Source organism: Phyllostomus hastatus, unplaced genomic scaffold, assembly GCF_019186645.2.
Source record: "Phyllostomus hastatus isolate PE091 unplaced genomic scaffold, TTU_PhHast_1.1 phas_contig_1, whole genome shotgun sequence".
Classification (NCBI taxonomy): Eukaryota; Metazoa; Chordata; class Mammalia; order Chiroptera; family Phyllostomidae; genus Phyllostomus; species Phyllostomus hastatus.
In genome coordinates this window covers 22,303,768-22,321,461 of record NW_025333498.1, presented here as the reverse complement: position 1 = coordinate 22,321,461, position 17,694 = coordinate 22,303,768, and the positions used below count along the sequence as shown (strand labels likewise).

The following is a 17,694-nucleotide window of genomic DNA, read 5'->3' as shown; positions in this document are numbered from 1 at the left end:
CTCTCTCTCTCTCAAAATGTGTCCTTAGGTGAGGATAAAAAAATGCATTCTATAAATCCAATAATATATTGTAATAGCATTCAGATAAAAGAGATACTTATTTCTCGCTCCACATTGACTGCCCTTCTTTCCTGCTTTTCTCCGTCCCTTCCTGCTTTTCTTGCTTTCTCCTCCCCCTCCCACCAAATCTGAAAATTACTTGGAGTCACTGTGTTGATATTGTTTCCTTTTATAGTGAGTTCAACATTTGTGAATGTCAGCATTTGAGGCTCATATAAAAAATAACTTCTTGATTATTCATGGTGATAAAGGTGGACAGCATAGAAGGAGTGAAAGTCCTCTGCACTGTTGGAGCTGGCAGCCAAGATGATAGGGTGAGAAGGCTTTACAACCCTGGATGCCCTCCCTGAAGACTCAAATTCTACCATTAGCAATTTGATCCTTTGGGTTAGGGCATTGCCCCTTATGAAAATGCAAATCTCTCTGGACCAGAAAATGCCTTAAACTGCTATCATTCATTAACATCATCTAACTAATTCATATATTGGAATCTTTCCAGCAGAACTAGCGTGAGATCAGATTTTGTCAGGAGAACTAGAGAGATTCAGTTTGAAAGAGATTAGGGACCAGATGAGGTCACAGAACATCCAAAGAGCTGTAGGAGGCCATTGCAGCAGGATAGAAAGAACAACTAGAGGTCGAAGAGGCTCAAGAGAAACCCATCTAATTAATTCCCATTTTTGCCTATCTTTATTCCTCATTATGAATTTTTTAAAAACGAAGGAGAAAACATCCACACGAACACCCTATGAACAGAGAGCAGGGCATATAGTTTCCTGCATAATTTCACCTGGGCTCACATTAGGCAAGAATCATAGAGTGCGAAGCATAGAAATTAACTTGCAAGTGATCAAAAGCATGAAGGAAGCCAAGGAGTTAGAGATTATCTATTGTATTTGTAGGATTTTAGAACACACATGTAATTCTGGTCAAAAGTCTCATTTCAATTCAATAATTCAGTCTTAATTTCTCCAAACCGTAGACTTGGATATGTTTGCATTTGCCTCCTCTTCCCCTTCTTATATTTAGTGAGCATGTCTAGTGTGCTTACTTGTGTAAGTTTATTACTAGTGTTCTGGGGAATTCAATGAATAAGAAAAATGAAAGAGCTGCTCCCACATAGCTACCAAAGGGCCTCAAGAAGGAAATAAGTGGTAAGTATAATGAAAGGCAGACTATGATGTGAGCTCTCTGGGAAGTGCAGATAAAACACAATGTCATATACCAAGAGTGTTAAACAATGCTCCACCTTTTACTTGTAAATAACGTTTAGTCATTGCTATAAATATTGACAGTTGGGGTGGGGATGCGGCAACAGTTACATTCATGCTGATCACCTAGGGCAAGACATCAGTTATCCACTGAGATGAGTTAACCAGAAAATCCTGGGACTTCATCATTGATGAGAAGAGTCTCTGCTCCCACCTTTGCTGGGTTTCAAAGATGGAAACAGAATATTTCACGAAGATGTTTTTGAGACTATTCTTTCTGGGTCAGGATCCCTCTTTGACATAGTAAAATAAGGTTGGGATTAGGAGATGCCAAGGTGCTAAAGGTTAGAGCAGGGACTTTTTGAGCTGAGGTGGTAGAAGGCACCAAGGCTAAGGGAGGTTTAAAGGGGACAACTATGGGGGAGCGCATGATCCAGAATTTCAGAAGGGGAAACTTAATGGACCTCAAATTAGAAGGGGCCAGAGGCAGGTATATGAAGCCAGAATTCTGTAAGTTAGTCACATTGGACTCCACAGTAAATGTTCATGTTTATAACTTACTTTTGTGGAGTGTATGAAAGAAAGGTCCAAGGTCAAATCACTGGGTCAGTGTCTAAGTAAACATCGCCGGATATTGCCAAAGTAAGTCTTCTTTGGACAAGTCAGCAAGCATCTCTGTCTTTGTGTTCTCCCACTGCTTAATAATAAACGAGGAAAATCATTCTTGGAGAAATCTCTGCCACCTGCATTTATTAAGCAATTACTGTGTTCTGGACTCTGTGCCGAGGGTACATGGGGAGTCCAGTGGAAGTGGTTGGAGCTCCAGGACCCAGAGTCCGGAGGGCGTGTGTGGAACAACAGGGAGCCGGGCACAGCTAAACTGCATGCATGTCTGTGAGCTGGCCAAGCTGCAGCCTTTAAACAGTCATGATTCAGCCCCAAGAACTTGCATGATTACTTGTAAAATCATGGTTCACAACCTTCTCATAGGCTGATTACTGTAACAAGTTGACCTTGTGAACACATGCCTTTGAAGGACCGATGAGCAGAAAACAAGGAGACTTTTTTCAGGTGACATTCAGAGAACTTTTGAGTTGTCATATGTTTAGCACCTTCATGCAGTCCCGTCCTCCTGCCCATCTGTTCCTTTCACTCAAGGTTCTGGAATCTTACGCCATGGGCGGGATTTTCACCTCTCAATATAGAACTGTGTACTTCACCGCATGGTCCAACTGCGTTCCTGAGAATAAGTCATTGTCCTTGCATTTTGTCAGAAACAGCAAGCATTGATTTTGCTGTTAGCATATGTGAATCTCCATTCATTCAACAAGCTATATACTTTAATCACCAATATGCGGCCTGAAGTTTCAGATTATAATGCCCTGAAAAGTCAACTTTTACTCAATTATTGATAACAGCTGCAGGGGCTCTGTGTCCAGATCAAAAGCAGTATGACTTGTCCTTTGGTAAGTAACTCCTCTTCACTTGAAGTTTTAAAGTTGTGTTAAATACCTTAAATCAGGTATCTTCAATAGTGGTGTCAGGATTGTGACATTTTATGCTAGTTTTGCGGCTAACAGGATTTTTAGTAATGTGTTGAAAAGCGGTGTGAGTCAACGTGGAGTCTCTGATTATGTTTAACAGCTCTGCCGTCAGACGATGAGTCTTGGTCTTTCTCTTCTGCTTCGCAGTTTGTATTTACACCTTCTTGCATTTGATGAAAGTGATGCAGCAGGCTCTGCCCCTTGACAGTGACGACTTCTTTATTCTAATCATTGCAGAGGGAAAAAATAAAATTCAGCACAACAGGGTGTAAAACCCTTTGTTCAGCCCTTTTAAATTGTAGTAGTTATATGTGCACCCTTACAGAATGACTATTTTGTGAAACTAAATGTCAGCACATCTAGTCATTTGATTTATCTGAGAAATGTTGTTTTCTTTCCATTACATTCAATTTAGCAGATAAGATTAAGAAATTTTTTTATCTTGTCTATCTGCAGTCCTTGGTGATATAACCATTTATAAGCATGCCTTCATATAATATTTCATTTAATGGGAGGAAATCAATTCTAACACTCTCCTAGGCTCAACGCCTAGCCCCGGTGGGGTGTGGTCAGAGTAAATGGACAGCAGAGACAGCTCCCACTTAAGAGTTTGGTGTTTCTGACTCTCTACTGAGTTACAATAATTGTCAATAATTTATCTCCATTGCCTCTCTCTGGACTGCATTTTTAAGAATAATTTCTTCTACAAGTCTTTGAGCTCAGCTTTGTGGGTTTTTTCCCACATACACTAATGTGTTTAGACAGGTGTCACTAATTTTAAAAATAGGTTTTGTTCCTTTCAGTGAAAATAATTTGGGGTACAACAAAGTGGATGTCTGAGCACCTGGGCACTTGCCCCTCAGGTAGGATGCTACTGAGGGTGCAAACAGAGAGATGACATAATGGGTGAGTATGGGTTGGAGTTTGGCAAAATATTTATATAAAGGATCAAATATAAATATTTCTGGCTTTGTGAGCCATACAGTTTCTGTCACAACTATTCAGCTCTGCTGGTAGCACAGAAGCAGGCATAAGCAACACATGAAGGAGCAGTAATGATAGTTGTATTCTAATAAAACTTTATTGACAAAAACAGGAAGTAGGATGGATTTGGCAAATGTGCTACAGTTTGCTAATCCCTGGTATAAACCCTCTGGGGATCATATTTTCACACATTATTAAAGAAATAGTGACCACATATTTTTTTACATGTCCATACAAAGAAAGTGGGGGGATTTATTTTTTGAAACTGAAGTTATTTAAAATGTGTCCTAACATCAGCAAGCCCCTATTCAAGGCTTGCAGGATCCTTGGCAATAAGTGGTTAAGCAAAGGACAAAAGAGAACTGAATGAGACCTGGACAGAGGCACTAGACAGTTATACCCTCCTAGTATGTTTTCATGGGTATTAATAATGTGAGGTAGAGTGCATTGAAATGGGAGTGGAGGAAAGAGTCTGGCTATGGAAGAAGTTTAGACCAGGAACCATTCTATCAGAATCCATCCAAGGGCTCAACGATGCAGGAATTATCAAGATAATGAGTGTCTAGCCTAGTAGTTCAGAGAAGAGACTCTATCCCAGTAGGAATATTGGGCTGCTTGGTAGCCACCACTGTGGACTGATAGAAGGTATCTGTGCCGGGGAACTGTTGAGGGAGGTGAAGGAGTTGATAGAAAGAAGCAAGTAGTGGTTGATGAGACATTCAGAAAAATGGAAACTTGTGTTATTTGGCAGATAACTTGGATGCCCAAGTTTTTTCCAGGCAATCCTGGGATATTGCAACATTTATTGAAGGTACCTATGGAATGTGTGACTGAGTTTCTAACCTATAAATCAGGTAGTGTCTGCAGGTAGCACTACAGAGGCTGGAGAAGGGGATCATCAAGACATAGGAAGTAGCAAATGGCCAAATTGGGGTTGTATGCATTGTACTCACATGCAACAAAAATTACTAGGGTCAGAAATGAACTCTTACTTTATAAAGTCTCATTTATATCTCCTCAGGAAAGCCAGATACTGTGCTAACACTGCATTGTTCCCTGAGAGACTTAGCTACTGAAATTCATATTGTCTAGCTTTTTTCCTGTCACATAAAGTGCTGTTACATTGTGAAAAGATTTTAAAGATTCAGTGAGAATTTAACTTGAAAATGGAAGCATTTTCAGGGTGAAGAGTAGAAACAAAGAACAGCATAATAGATATTATGTTCAGTAGACATTTCAAGTTGAGTTATTTTGTTGAAGGAATTTTTTTAAATAAAGAGAACAATACTTTTAACCTTTATATGTATATTTATATACTCATAAAATGTTTTTACTTTTTATGAAAAGAATTTCAATTACTCACAAATGGAAGTAAAGAAGAATGCTAAATATTAATTGTATAAAGGCAATGTAAAAGTAAAGCATATTGCTTTTCTAGCCATGAGGAGACCTAGATTACTTTGTATACCATTTGTGTGGGTTTATTATACATTTTGCAAGAGAAGTGCTCTATTTATTCTTTAATAAAGTGCAGATTTGCCATCAGTGGAGAATAATAGCCACCCTTTAACTTTATAATTAGTGGCGTCTGTGGGTAAGATTTGCCTGAGAGGAATAGTACATTCCAGGTCCAGGAAATTAACACCTCCTATGTGAACAAATCTCTAAAAAGTAAAGAAAAAAATCCCTTAGCTCAGAACCTCGTGGCTCTTTGGCAACCACATTTGGGGGACTGTTCTTTGACTGATGGGAGAAGAGGAGCTGAGTATGATATAAACAGAGCTAAGATGCTCTCTAAGTGAGCCAGGAGCAACGAGACAGCTAAAAGCAGCACTGATTGTGCTCAGTTCACTCAACTCCCAGGATGAATCTGTGCATGAAAAGTGGGGTCTGGGTAGAAGCCATGTTAGAATATCGACCTACCCATGGGCCCAAGACTGATTCTGAAAAATAATCATATGACAGACAGCATTGATGAAGGTCCCACTGCATGTAGAATAGTGAAGAGAGGGGCCATTTCATGGAACCTGAGAACACAAATCCAACCAGTCACCTAAGTTTGAAACAGGAATGTGAGTAGCACTCATTAAGGAAAGGGAAAAATAATAGGAAAACCAAGGTAATAGCAAAGGCCACTAGAGGAAGCCTAGGCTAGAGGGATATCCAGAGCCCTGCCCCTCTGCAGAAATGGCTAGTGAGCCCTGGGCCCCTCATTCAGGCTGGCCATTGGTCTGAAGTCATGCTGGACCACAACAGCGCCTAACCAGCAGGGAAAACCCAACCAAATAACCTGCTGAGAAGTAAAAGCTTGGGTCTGGCTCCGAGGTTTCTGGTCCTTAAGCCACTTGTTTACCCTCCCACTTTTCAAGCAGATAGTTGAGCTCAGACAATAAAAAATGCCCTGTGCAGTGTTTTCATTTCCAGGAGCTCTTGTGTCCCCACCGAGCAGGTCTACAGAGGCTCTGAAATGTACTCTGAACCCACAGTCTTCACATCCCTTCCTCCGCCCTTCCTGTGACAGTGTGGAAGAATTCACTTTCTCACCAGGTGGTGTGTCTTGATGCCAAATACTTCACTTGATAATTAGTTTCATTGCAGTAAATTGGCGTATCAATGATTGTGGAAGAGTTATAGCTCCATACTGGAGGCCTTCACTCAGACGCATCCCCACAGACCGACATGAGGTGCTTAGAGAAGATGAGTTCTGCTGGCTGCTGATACAAGGGGAAACCCACCAGGAGGCATTAACTTGCCTCTCCATCCAGTTTGCCTGTGATAAACTGGTGTTTGCCAGTGTTGCGCCTGCTCTGTTCAATGATGAAAATGAAATGAACACTCCAGGACAAAGGCCATCAAGTGTGGCTAAAGAAGGAATTATTAGGTTTGAATGCCAATTGCGTAGAGGCAGGAATTTTGTGAAAAATCAAATAAGAAATGGTTATCATATTGGCAATGTAAATACAGTATTCTGTTATTGATCTTCTATGGAAATGAGATTTCAAATGGAAAAATGCCTGACATACTTAAGAAGAGATTCTAGAGCAAGGATCTCTGTTGAACTGTTACAAAGTTCCTAACTGTCTTACATTACATCCTGATACTTACATTTATAACTTTTCCTGTTACTTTCATTTCTAGATTCTATAAGTTAATACTTGGAAGCATCCTGATACTTAGATTTATAACTTTTCAGAAGCATCCTGATACTTAGATTTATAACTTTTCCTGTTACTTTTGTTTCTAGACTCTATAAGTTAATGGAATTACAGAGTGAACGTTTCATAAGTTATAGTAATCAGAAAAAGCAGTTCTCTTAAGTCTTCCCTAGACTCACCTGGGTAGTTAATTTAACACAGATTCCCAGTATGTATCCTGCAAGTCAGAAGATCTGGGGGGTGGAGGGGAGCAGTGGATCAGCATTCATACCCAATACCCCACTTGTTTCTCTTCTTGGGGCCCTTGATCATATTTAGAGAAAAACTGCAATAAATTACATCCTGCTTTTGAATTAGGTTTCATAGGACACGTATAAGAAAGAGGACAGAAAGTTGTCTTAAAATAACTGAAATCAGAGCAGAGATCAAGCCTGTAGCTCAGAGTAGAGTGCCAAAAGGGAAGAAAGGATAAAAAGGAGCAAATATAGCCAGGCCATTCACCCGGCTCCCCTTTCCCTGATCACAGCCAGTTCACCTCTTACAGGAGAATCCAGGGCTCATCCTCCACAGTCTCCAGTGCACCCACTGAGTTCAGTACTTCCTCTTTCTCAGGAATAAAAGCAGGCTTTAGTAAGCAACACTGCAGTTATAAAAACAAGACCTACTCAGTACCAAAAGAATAAAAGTCAAAGCATCAATCACAAAGGTATTGTCTATCCTACAAATTATTCAAAACATCTGTATTTCATACTTAAACTGCAGTGCATCCAGCTGTCTTCACTTTGTGTGTGGAGACATGCAGTGCCCTCAAGACTCCCGTTTTAGCTTGTGTGTCCGTGCTTTGAACGGTGTCTGATGAGTGTGTTGTGGGGTGTGGGTGGAGATGCAGCCCGGAGCCAGGCACAGACCATCAAAGGTTGGCTCGTAACTTAGATGTTCAACATTTAGAGTGTAGTTTCCTCTGCAAACCTTAACCAGACACTTTGGTTAACTGCTCGCATCCATACGCAAAAGGTTCTTTAATTTATAACATAGCTAAAGCTGTGAGTATGGGCTAAACTACCCAGCTGAGTTAGGGAAGTAAGGTGTCTCCATGAAGCCCTCTGAAGAGGGAAAGGAGAGGAAGAATTTTTTTTTCTCTGCCCTGGATTCAAGGATGATAAAATTTTCTGCCTCCCTCTCCCATCTTCAGCCAAAACTCACATTCCTAAATTCAATAGATCTGAATGAAGTAAATGTAATAAAAAGAAATTTGGGCAGATTGATTAATTGGATAAGTAACCCATAATCCCCTAACTTGCCAGGGTATATTTGCCTTTTAAAAGAGGCTTTAAAAGTTATCTAATTGTTGAACTGGCAGACAGTATAGCATAATGTTAAACTACATGAGCTTAAAAGAGAAATATTTTTATTATTTTGGAGACCCGAGGATTTTAAGCAGGCTGGACTCGTCTAGACATCCTTACCTAGGCTGTGCCCCAGGATGCTTCTCACAGTTATACCAACCATGTTTATTTCTCCACTTCCAAATACTCAGGTTTTCTAAGGTTATACATTAAGCTTTGAAGCAAAGAATATGAAGGCAATTAAGCCACCAATGTTTGTATGATGGGCAAGGGTTGAGTATAGAGGCAAAGGGGACAAGTATTTGAAAATATGAGTCATTTTTTAAATGAGTTCTGCCAGTACTGAAAAACGTATCGGCCTATTTAGACAAATACCTGTACTGATTATATAAAATATACCTAGTGTTGATGGTGAATCATGTTGACACAAACTTACACTTCTTAGTGGTATGCTACAATCAATACTGTTTATTTTGACATTCATCTGTAATTAGTGTTGGCAGATTAAAACAGCAGACCATGGGTACTCAGGGGATAGAATTTGAAATATGCATTGTTTTACTTGCACACTAAACTAGTGAATAGCTCACTTTTGGGGTGGAAGAGATCATTTCACATCATTCCTCCCTGATTATGTATTTCAACTAGAGACCCTCTGCAGAGATTAATAATAATAATAATAATAATAATAATAATAATAATAATAATAATAATAACAACTGCAGAATTCCAAAGGTGGGAAGAGAAAGAAATAATGTAGATAGCTAAAAGAATCTTGGGGCTTGAGTAGAAATCAGCCAGAAGGACCAGTCCATTCTCCACAGAAGCTGGACGCTCATCTGTTTCACTCCATCCTCTTTCTAATGTTGGGAAGACGTGTATTAGAGCAATAAATAGAGGGGCTTCTCAGGTCCAAATGAGTGAGTTCAAATGCACCTTGCACCCCAGATTGCCCATGATGTTTGGGGAAAGTTACTTATTTTCTCAAATATCCTTCTCCTTGTCTATAGTGTGGAACTAATAATAACTATTATCATCACTACCTCAGAGGAAGTGGTAAAGAAGACACACTTTCACGTACCCTGGCCCCCTGTAAGCACTCATGAAGTGTAAGCTCTCATTAGTTGAGGGCCATAATTGCTTTCATGGCCATTCAGTGTGGTGTAATGATGGGTTATGTGTAATAGTGTCCAAGTCTACCCATTCCAACAAAATCATTACATTGTGGGCCAACTCTGCAATCCCTGTGAGCCTAGGAGTCTAGAAAGACAAGATGCCCTCTTTCTCAAAGCTGCCCTTTAGGGACCTCAAGTGTCTAGCTCTATAGGTAGCTTAATCCCAGGCTGGGAAAGAGTAAGCAGTCAAGCTTCTGGAAGCATGTGGCTGTCTCCATCAGAATCACAGGACTGATCAAAGTCAGAAAAAGGGAGAAGGGCCCTTCTCTTACCCAGCCCTTGTACATGCAAAGGCCAGCCTCTGGTTGACTTCATTTGATTTCCAATTTACTTTGAAACTGCGAGCCAGGTCCAGCGCTGGGACATCGGGGTGAACATTATTAAACCAGCCCACAATTTGGAGTGTGATGTGAGCTGCCCCCCACCAGGTGAGGGAGAGAAGCAGAGTCCCTGGCTCGGGATTAAGGAAATTGTCACCGGTTTCCTCTTCATTATGCAGTGCTGCAACTCACCTGCTATTTGTCTCTCACTCTAATGAGCCCCGAACTCACTCAAAATATACTAAGAGATAGTTTCTATTAAACATGAGATTAAGAAAAAGGTTAGGTTCTCTTTTAGTACTGCAGGCAATTACTGAAATATAGAAATTCAAATGGGAGAGTTATAATAAGTTTTTGCTTTTTTAGTCTTTCCAGATTTCACCCTTTCCCCTCTTCTTCTTTTCCCTCTATTCTCAGCTCTGTCAAATAGACCTGTAATGAGAACATGTAATGATATCCCAGGAGCCCCTTTTAGAAAGAGTCCTCTGAATGGGAATATATATATATATAGGAATATAGGAATATATATATATATGTATTTTTTTTTCCAGCCCAGCCCATCCAAGCATATCTAGTCTTGGATCATAATCACCTATGGATATCCCTGTCTGCCTCATCAAATCATAGCTCCCTAAAGATTGGGAGCATGTGTTTTTATTGTTTTTTATCCCCAGTTCACATCCCTTTTCACCTTGGCAACTGGCTCTGAGACACTTTGAGATGACCTCAGTAACGGGAAAGCAAAGGAAGGAAGCAAGCCCCAGGAGTGGGCTGTGCAGCTTCCTGCAGCCTGCTGCTTCCTGGAGAACGGGTCCATCACTGAGGATGCTCCACCAACTCTGCTGGGCCCAACGGTGACTCCAGCCTCCTCGTTGGCTTTGCTTCCTTTGCCTCTGCTCCCCACCACTGCTCTGCCCTCTGCCCTAACTCCAGCTCCTTCATGTCTTCTGTTGCTTCCTGACCTCTGTTGAGTGTATTTTTTTTTCTGTGTGTCTCTTGGTATTAGCACCATCTTTATGAGTCTCATATTTAAACTCTCAGGGAAAGCACTTGATTAGTTTAATTATTACACAGAGCTCCCACATCAAGTTATCTCACAGGACAGAGGCCAGTCTGCAGACGGCCAGGCTCAGATCCCTAACTCAGGCAACTGTGGTCCAGAGTAATTGTGCTCCCTGCAAAAAAGCACATCATCCACTTGGGCACAGTCCTCTTGTGGGTGCTTTGTACAGCAAGAAGCTGGGCTGTGGGCTGTCCTCAGCCTTGCAGCACCTTTCCTCCATCAAAGAAAAATAAACCCACCCAAAATGTTTCCTTTGTGTATATGTACCACAGCTTTTGTATCCACTCGTCTATGGATGGGCCGTTAAAAAAAAAAATGAAATCTTACCATTTGCAACAGCATGCATGGACCCAGAGGGTATTATGATCAGTGAATTAAGCCAGTCAGATCAAGACAAATACCATAGGATTTCACTTTTATGTGGGATCTAAAGGACAGAATAAATGGACAAACAAAATTGAAACGGACTCAAACATGGACACAGAGAACAGACTATGGTTGCCAGAGGGGAGGGGAGTTGGGGGACTGGCTGAAAGAGGTAAAGGGATTAAGAAGGTACAAATTGGTAGTTACAGAATAGTCACTGGGATATAAAATACAGCAATGGGAACATAGTCAGCAACATTGTAGTAACTATGTATGGTGCCAGGTAGGTACTGGCAATACCAGGGAAAAAAGTTTATCAAGTATACTACTGTCTAATCATTACACTGTATACTTGAAACCAATACAAAATAATACTGAAAGTAAACTAATCAAAAAATTAAAAAATAAATAAATTTTTAAATATGTTTCCTGATTAGCCAGTTGGCTCTGGGGGATGAGCCTTTGCCTTAGGCATAGCAAATAACAGATTTTTTTTAAAAAAAGATGACCACAACCCTGAACACAACTGCTAAATTTTAACACTCTATAAGATACAAAAGAGAAAATGATTGACTAAAATGCTTTCTTTCTCAAGTTGTCCACAGATTAGTAGCAAAAGACAGATGTAAGTCATAAAGAGCAGCCCCCTATATAACAATGGCTAAGAGTATGGGCTTTGGACACCAGTTCAAGTCACGCATTTTCTACATAGTAGCTGAGCAACTGTAACTTTCTTAGGATTCACTTTCTTCAGCTTCCTCATTTGTAAGGTACAGCTTTGTACTTAGAAGGTAGAGAGAAGGAAGGATGCTCAGGAGATGAGCTCAACAGCCACACTGCCTGGTGCTTTGGGAGAACTGGAATATGGAGATAGTAATCCCTTACCCACATTATGTTATAACATATAATTTGTACATACGTCACCTAGCACAGTGCCTGGCACACAGGGAGATCTTACTGAAGAATCGCCACATATTTTCTAATGGAACCTAAATGTTAAAATACAAGTATCCATGAAGTGCCATGGAGAGGAAGAAAGGAGAAAGGGGAGGTCAGAGAAGCCCCCACTGAGCAGTAGTCCAGAGCAAGCCAGTAGCTGGCCGGGCCATGGCTGAAACCCAGGAGCACGGGGGTGGTTGTTCCCACTGCGCCACCCTTAGGTGCTGCAGCTTCTCTCTCCATCCTGAGGGGCAGTGAGAGGCAACCACGCAGGGAAATCTGAGGCCTGCCAGCGTGCTAAGGGGCAACTGCAGCTATGTCTGTAATAAGCTCCTCTGTTACCTTGCAAAGTGAATATTCTGTTACAATGAGGGAACTCAGGATTTCTACAGATTTGCATAGGTTTTGTGTCCTTCCAGGCCTATTAGGGTGTCATTATAGCTGAGGTGCCATTTTGAGGGCTTGTTTACTTAAGTTTAACTGCTCCTGGGGAAAGCATAGTATGAAAATTACATGACTGCGGCCGTGGATTCATTTAGCTCAGGTTTTTCTATTATCATTGGAGTCTCAACCGGAGGCATGAGTTTGAAAATCTAATTAACAGCCAAGAGGGTTGTTAGAAGACTTGAGAGTTAATTTTAAGGATACAGACATACTTAGTTTACTTCACATGAAAAATTAAACACAAAAGTAATAGCCACAAAGATTTGTTTATGCTATTTGAATGGGGAGGGAAAATGTATAGTTGTTTAAGTTTCTGATTAAAGTAAAAGATCCCCTATCATAATAAATGAAGAGAACTAATTTTGACTAGAGATCACAATATATAATATTGCCTGGAATTATGATGATAGTGACATTTCTGTAAATTACCGAGAGTATAAGGACCCTGGGAATGGACAAGTGAATTGTTCTGATGAATGGAGAATGGATATAGCCACAGCCATTGTCCTCCAAAATAATCAGGGCAGCCCTGAACTGGCAACATGCTGAGCAAGAAGGTAATCAGGGACAGTGCCATACATTAAAATGACAGGAAGGACCTGCTAAAAATCAGGCCCATGACATCACAGTCACCCTTTTCTTTGAGATGAAACAAAATGCTAAACTTTTTTTTCAGTCCTATGGTCTTCCTTTTAGGCATAAGGAAATTGTCTTCTATGACCAGGTGATTGTATTTTGTAAATTTATTAATACATAGGCTGATCGAAAGAACAGTAGTTGGTACTAACATACCTTGGCTTCTCCAGTAGTTTCTTAAGCTACCTAATAAGTATAGCTCATTTTTGTCATCGTCTGTGCATTAGGATGTTTAATAAATACCATGTGATATTAGTTTAACATTCTGCAAAAGGAATAAAAAGGGATAAAAATGTCACCTATGTCTTTGGCATTCATGTTACAAGCCTTGTGATAGTTTTACTGTAAACAGCATTGCATGCACTAGACTCAGGGTTTGGGGTGCAGCGTATTTGAACCTGGTGTGCAGCAGGGTGCTTTATAACTCAGTGTTACATTGGGCTATTTGACTTAAGTTCCCTGAGGACAGCCTGTCATGGCAGTATTGTTCCAAGGCTACAGATAACATTTGCACATGGAAAAGTAATAGACATACTGAAATGACTAATAGACATAGTGCTCACCTAGTGATAGTTAAGCCTGTTATCATCACGCTTCTTATAATAATAAAAACAAATTGAAGTTTGAATTTCAGTAGTTTTTTCTTCTGCAACAAAAGAAAAGATTTTCAAATAATGATGCTGGATTTTTACAAAGCACCATTTCCCTCAGAACATTGCTGTTTTGCTATTATCTGAACTTTGCTCCTTGGGGAAATGGCATTTATGTGGAAAAAGCACATTTGTAAAAGTTAGAAATATAGTCATAGGTTGGGCATATGTTCCTAGGAAGAATACATTTCCAGTCAGTAGATTCACGGCATTTTTCTTTTCTCTGTCTATGTATATATTTATTTTATTCATGCTTATGGTGTTGTATGGTGATGTTGTAAATCAAGGTATTTTTCCATTTATCTGTTGGATGTTTAAGGGGAAGCTGAAGCATGGCAATAGGAGAGATTGTTTGAAAGAGCTCTTACATGGTAACCTAAGGCAGTGAACCCATATTTCAAGATTTGTAACTAACTAAGGCAAGAGAAACCACTGCTATTTTATAAGCATCCTTCTGGTTCAACATCTGGAAGTAGAGATAAGAAATTGATTCTTTCCCACTCCTATCATCTCTATGGGTTAAAAAGTCTGACTCCTACAAATACATTCAAACAAGACATGTAATCTGCATATTTAAGAACACTGTCAGATCTCATGGACTTTGACTTCTGTTAAATATCCAAGTTCTAAACAATCTACCTTTTGTTCATTGATGACTCCCCACCACAGTGCCTGCCACATACAGGCACACAATCAGTGTGAGTTGAATGTACCTGGAACATTGAGAAAAAAAGAAGTCTAGACTTACAATGGAAAAGATTTAGATTCCAACTTCTCATTTTTCCTTTACCCATTTAAAAAAAATACATAGGACCCTGGCTAGTGTGTTTCAGTGGATTGAGTGCTGGCCTTGGACTAGAGGGCCACTGGTTTGATTCCCAGTCTAGGGCACATGTCTGCATTGTGGGCCAGGTCCCCAGTAGGGGGCACTCGAGAGGCAACCACACATTGATGTTTCTGTCTCTTTCTTTCCCCCACCACCCCCTCTGTCTAAAAATAAATGAATAAAGTCTTAAAAAATAAATAATTAAAAAATACATAGGGGAAAGTACATATAATATATGTCCTGTTTAATAAGTAATTAAAAAGTAACACCCTGTATATACCACTGAATAGTTTTCCCGCTCTTTGTTTTGGATTTTAAATGGTTTCCTTTCATTCCCCACTATTCTGAGCACAACAGCATTTTGTAGTTGAATGAAAATAAAATTTAAAACTTTTATATAAATCCATTGAAAACATCAATCTTATCAATACATGAAATTCAGATTGCTGGACCAAAAATATGGCATTTCAAAAGAGAACTAGTCCTCCTACTCTGATTTCTTCAAAGTTGTAACGATCTTTTGAAAGGAAATACTCCATTACTATGACAATGCTGACATTATAACTAAATTGCGATGAAAGTGGGTCTTCTTATGGAGCAGGACACCACTCCTGTCACTCATGTGAACCAAAGGCCATAGAAGTCTTAAGACATCTTTAAAGAAAGAAATTGCTTTATGAATACAAAAGAAGTCTAGAAGGAAAAAACCTAATGATCTGAAAAGGTAAATTTTGAGAAGACAGCTTTTTCTTGTTTAATGATTTGTTTACGTGCTGATTAAGCTGACACATTTCATGTAAGAGCTTGGGATGTGTCCTGGCTCCTTTGTGAAGAGAGAACTCCACCAAATTCTCCCTGAGAGGCTAGAGAAGAGGTTTAGGTTGGATATTTTGTGTGAAGGTTTTCAGAAATGGCTCAATTCAGTGAAGTTAAAGTTAAAATAGTGAGAAAACCCATAAGATCCCAAAGGCAAAATGCTTCAGTAAACAATCTTTCACCAAAAATGCTTGCTTTAGAGCACAAAAAAGAACTGTTAGAGTTGTGATTTTAAAACAATTGCTATCATTCTTGCCCTGAAGGTGAATAAACCTAACACTGCTCCGCCATGTAGTGAAATTACATGTTTACAAAAGGAAATCTTTCTGCATAGAAAGTACAAATATATATGTTATAATTGATCTCTAAGTTGTATAATAATTAAGCCATATTTATGGTTAAAACAACTCAAAAATTGAACACTTACCAAGTACCTAGCTTATATATAGAATGATTCTAGTTGCTCTAAAAATGTCATAGTAGATAATAACTATGCAGCCTCTTCTCAAAACATAAAATAAATGCTGAAAACATTCATGAAAGTGAAGAGCAGGGAAACTAATATTCTCTTTCCACTTTTAGTTGGCTTTTCCTGTTAATAGTGATCAGAAGAGCATTTATTGTAGTGGAGAAGTTCCCCTTTTTCAGGTGTGAGAGCTCCAAATAGCACTATGGTCTACATTACACACAAAGTGCCCCTTCCCTTCACAAAAGTCCCCAGGTCAATAACTTGAATTGCAAATAACCCTCATGGATTACTAGCATTAGTCCCCATTATTATATTAATAAATTATCCTAAAGAGATTATAAGTTTGCAAAGTTAGCATCTCATTTTCCCTTTCAATTATGTGAGATAGCTCATACTTTTCACTAAATAGAATTATTAATAATACAAGAGTTTGAGGCTGTCATTCTCCATACAGCTGAGGTGGAGGTGAATGCACAGGTGCGGGTGCACAGAAGCCTCGCTGCAGCCTGGAGACTTGGTTGGGTTAGTACCAGAACTAGTCCTACTTTGTTGTTGTTTTCTACATGTCTAAATTAAGTTGACATAAATACAAAAAAAGCATTAATTTTATGTATACATCTTAAATATACTTTTATAAGTATGCAATGTAAACACATTTACAGAGTTTAATGAGTTTTATAATTCTATTCCTAGATAAACACACTTTTTGAGGGAAAAAATAATTATTTCTTGATTTATTCCAAATTAGCTTAGGGCTCAAAGCATAACAGAGCACATAATGAATGTGAATTTAAAAAGAGCTACCATATTGCATTCCTTCAGCCCTAGATGTATTAGAACATGAGTACATTAGAACTTAAAATAAGTAATAGCTTTCTACACTGGATCTTGATCCGTCCTGGTAGACTGACTGCTTGGGTGTGAACCAGGAAAGCCCTGGTAGTCCATGCTTGACAAAGGCCAGGAAGAGCAAGTTAAGGATGTAGTTTTATGGACTCTTTCTTTGGGTATTATTGGCATCCCACACCTTTGAGTGACCTGTCAGCAGATGATGTGGAGTCAAGAACTTTGACCCACTTCAGAAAGTACTTCTTGCTGGCATTTTGAAAGAGGCAGGGATCCTGTCCAGTTCTAAGGTCACCAGACCCTATTAAATATCACCCTTGGATCTTTGTGACTGTGTGAAGTGGATCAACTTAAAAAACTGTAGCCAGGAGACCAACCCTGGTGTGAGGATGAGTCCTGCCTGCAATTGGACTGCCACTCAGTTCGTGATTCATTATGGAGGTATTATGTGGCTGTGTATTTTCATTGTTGTTTGTATCTGTGTGTGGAAGGTGAACAGTTACATTGAAGAGAAACAGGTAGGAAGTTTAATGAGAACCTTCCCACCGTTTCCCTTGGAGCTATGGCAAATTTGTGAGTACAAAAGGAAGTAGGAGTCCTTAGGTGCAATCTCTGTCAAAGTTAGTTGGAACAAATGGCATGTTGCTAGTGGGCAAACAGAAACAATCAATAAATCATTTGTTCTTGATCCAAGGTAATTCAGAACAGATTTTATTTCTAAACAATACAATTCTGGACTTTATAACCAGAATTTGCCTATTGGCCAAATAAACCTTATTTCTTTATTTTTTGGGGGGGGGGGTTGGCTTATTTCTGCTCTATGGAATAAAAAGTATTATTTGTA

General features: G+C 39.5%; 1 protein-coding gene across 3 annotated transcripts in view; it reads left to right on the top strand.

Moving 5' to 3' along the window:
• The window catches only part of B3GALT1 (beta-1,3-galactosyltransferase 1), a 526,207-nt gene that overhangs the window by 410,079 nt on the left and 98,434 nt on the right, over positions 1–17,694 (top strand). Inside the window, exon 1 of one of the 3 annotated variants that reach the window (XM_045837389.1) lies at positions 2,694–2,737. The exons of the other annotated variants lie outside the window; for them this stretch is intronic. The gene's annotated coding sequence lies outside the window, so the exon portion shown is untranslated. Of the gene's footprint in view, positions 1–2,693; positions 2,738–17,694 lie in introns of those variants that run through there. 3 annotated transcript variants of the gene reach the window in all.